The sequence below is a fragment of the Parus major genome, chromosome 4A (genome assembly GCF_001522545.3).
Source record: "Parus major isolate Abel chromosome 4A, Parus_major1.1, whole genome shotgun sequence".
Lineage (NCBI taxonomy): Eukaryota > Metazoa > Chordata > Aves > Passeriformes > Paridae > Parus > Parus major.
Window position 1 is genome coordinate 333,655 of NC_031772.1, and position 3,824 is coordinate 337,478.

Sequence of the window (3,824 nt, forward strand, 5' to 3'; positions counted from 1 at the left end):
GAGCCCGGCCCTGCCCGGGGAGCCGCTCCCGGAGCCCGGCCCTGCCCGGGGAGCCGCTCCCGGAGCCCGGCCCTGCCCGGGGAGCCGCAGCCGCTCTCCCGCTGCCGGGGGGAGCTCGGGCCCGGCAAGGCGGCTGCGGAGATTTACGATGCGGGAGGACAGAGCGTGAAAGCAGTATATCATCATCAGGTTGGGCTGAAAGAAAGAAAACATACCTTCAATAAAAAGAGGGGCTTCGCAATTCAGCTGCGTTGTTAGGACAACGCAAACTATCCTTGAAATGATTAGTTCCACTTCAAAGGCATTTACATTCAACAGGGGCAGACGCAGCCTCTTTTTATGTCGCCGGAGAAGGAGGAAAAATAATAATAATAAAAAAAAGCAAGGAGGAGGTGGGGAGGCTTTGTGCTAAGAAGAGTCATATGTTTGCTTCTTCTATTTATTTTTCCTCTTTCAGGGGACACTTGTGTAAGACAAACACAGCACTGGCACCCACGGGGCTGCTGGCCAGGGAGGTGGGCAAGGGATGGCCAAGCAGGCAGCTCAGGGGCTGCACTTGGACTCCTCCACCCCTTCCAAAGGAGAAGCAAAAAGACAAGAGGGGAAAAAAGAAAAAAGAAAAAAAAAAAAGAAAAAAAAAAAGAACAAATAAAATAAAAATTCCCTGACCTCAAGAGCTGTCTTTCCTGGGATATTTATTATTAACTTGAGGAAGCGTGACGTATGTTCGGTCGGATCACAAAGACTCAGGGTATCCTGACAGAGTTTGGGAAAGATTTGAAGCCTGAGATGTCTCCACTCTGCTCGGGAATTGGCTCCTCTGGGTTAGCGTGGGCTGGGGAAAAGTTTTTACATTGAAATCATGTATCTAAACTGCTTCCCAAAGGCCTGTGCATGAGAAAGTCCCTTTGGTGTGTTCCAGGTTGTCCTGAATGGATGAAGAATGTGAAAGAGGAGAAAGATCCCAGCATTAGCCCAGAGGCAACATTTACCATACCCGTTTTGCTTTCTCAAAATACAGCCCTTCTCTCCTTTCCCTGATCAATTCCTACATCCAAATGAGACTTCTCCTCTATTTCAAAGCGCATCATGTATTATAACTCCCAAATTACCTACTGGTAGTGTCCCCACCATGTTCAGTGTTGGAAGTCAAAAAGCAGGCATTAAAAAATATAAAATTCAAACTACAGAGCCTATTTGGAGAGTTATCTGTGCTTGTGGAAGGATTTCCCATCACCTGTCATGTGATGTTGGCAAATGTGTTGCCCCAACACATGAACGTGTAGTGGCAGGCAGGAGCCTTGGCTCTCTCCCTCTTTTCCTGTTGCCTGATGTTTTGCAGCTCATCCTTGGGTTAGACCCCATAATTCTGTTGGAGAAGAAAACTGAAATTGTAAAAGATCCTGGGCAACAGTTTTCTAAAATATTATGTCTCCCACAGCTATCTCAACACATATGAACTGAATTAATCTCAATACTGGTGCTGATCAAAAACCTTCCTTTCAAGTCACTTTTGTGGGGAGGTTAACACTTTGCACATTTGAAACCTAACAACTATATTAGGGTTTTTTTAAACAAAACAAAACATTTTTTAAGGTGTTGTGAATATTTTTATGCCTGCACCCATAAATTCTCTGCTCTAGCCCTGTTGGGATGCCAGAGATGATATTGGCCCCAGCTTTATGAAAAAAATAACAATATGCATTCTAGTGTTTGAAAATGGAATTATTATTCCAGTCAAACTGTGGCTGAAGTCAAGGTTTAACTCATCCATGATCCTTGTTTTAGGCTACAAAAGTCATGCGAGTCATTTCTCATCATTCCAATAAATTTTCTTTCTTTTTCCCCTCTTTCCCTGTTCCCTTTTATTTCTCATGAGTCTTCTCACAGGCATGGGGAGGCTCAAACAAAGAGAGCTGGAGATGTCAATATTCACTTTCAGTTGCTTTTGGGCAGCTTTTGTTCGTTTCAGATACTTTGTTTGCTCTGGAGAGCTGTGGCCCAAGGAGGACCAGTCCAGTTCTGGATCATGTTTGGACCATGAGCATTGAGGAATTATGTGCTGATTAGAAATGGGCCTTTCTGGGATGTCAGCTCTCGTGGGGGTTTTGGTAACCAGCAGAAATGTGGCCAAAAGGGTGGCAGTGGCTTTAGAGAGAAAAGCGGTAACATTTTTATTTTAGTGGGTGAATGCCATAGGGCTGGTACTCTGGAAAAATAAAGATATAAAACTACCAAAATCCTAAAAAAAAATATAGTCTTGAAAATTAACAAAAAAGAGGTAATCTTGGAAAGGATATTGAACTGGGGAGGAAGATGGGAGAAGTGCTGGCTGCTGTGCTGTGTGAGGGGCACTGGAGCTCAAAGGTGAAGCTGCCACAGCTGCCAGCCTGAGACATGTCAGCCACCAGTATTAGTTTTCATTCTTGATGATAAAGATACTTTTTCAGTCAGAAAAATGCATTTTTATTGAATTCCCTGCAAGTTCATACTTTTAAAATGTGTTTTTAATTTCTGGCTTTCTTGTTTTATGAAACACTGGAAACATGAGAGCTTTTCAAATAGCCTTGAGAACGATGGAAGCTTTACGTTTGTTCTGTCATTTATTCTGTCATTTATACAGGCCTTATCAGGAAACAAAAGCTGATGTGTGTTTTAGCTCTAGAGCATCTTCTAATGTGGACTTTTCTCCTCTTCTGAATTTTATTGCTGTTCTGCCAACCTGTCCCTAAAATACTGGTGAGGCTGCTGGGGCTGCTTGGCTGCAGGAAGGAGGGAAGTGTCCCTGGGACTCCCAGGAGCGGAGTGAGGCTGGGTGAGCCCTCAGCATCTTCCGTTCCCTGAGCTGAAGAGAGTCATTGGAGAGGTAGCTTGTTTACCTCAGCTGATCCGTGCCTGTCTCTAACCTGGCATTAGCTAGGACCAGGCAAACGCTGGCAATTGTGGCATCTTTTGGAACAGGAATGAGGAATATAGCTGTGAGAAACTCACCCAGTTACTCCAGGTCCCTTTACAGATCTGCTGATCACAGCCTCCCCAGCAGCAATGCAAAACCTGGGCAAACAAGAAAATCCTCTTTTTTCTTTTTTTTTTTTGGATACGGGCGTTCAGCCCAAAGCTCTGATGCTCTGTTCTGGCGCCCTTGCACAGGGCAGGCAAAGAGTGAGCTGAGCAGCGTGGAGGGAGCGGACCAGGTGAGGAACGCCCTCCCTCATGCGGTCTCTTCCCCCCTTGTTATCCCCTTGTCGTTCCCTTTCTCTGATTTTTGTGTGTGTGTGCGTCTCCCTCCCCTCCTTCTTGTCCGCGCAGCTCCTCTCCCATTCTTGTCTCGCTCCACCCTCCGTTTCTCTTGTCTGGCTGCCCCCCACCTCTTTTGTCCTGCTCGGCTGCTCGGCATCGCTTTTGTGTGGTGATAGCAGCGGCTGCCTCCGGCTCAGAGGATCCCAGGGCGGCTTCCATCGCCCCCGGCTTCTAATCCAGCTGCTCGGGCCCGGGGAGGCTCCTGTGTCCCGGGGATGCTCCTGTGTCCCAGAGAGGCTCCTGTGTCCCAGAGAGGCTCCTGTGTCCCAGAGAGGTTCCTGTGTCCCAGGGAGGCTCCTGTGTCCCAGGGATGCTCCTGTGTCCCGGGGAGGTTCCTGTGTCCCGGCCCAAGGGAGGTTCCTGTGTCCCAGGGAGGCTCCTGTGTCCCGGCCCAAGGGAGGTTCCTGTGTCCCGGGGAGGCTCCTGTGTCCCGGGGAGGCTCCTGTGTCCCAGGGATGCTCCTGTGTCCCAGGGAGGCTCCTGTGTCCCGGCCCGGGGAGGCTCCTGTGTCCCAGGGATGCTCC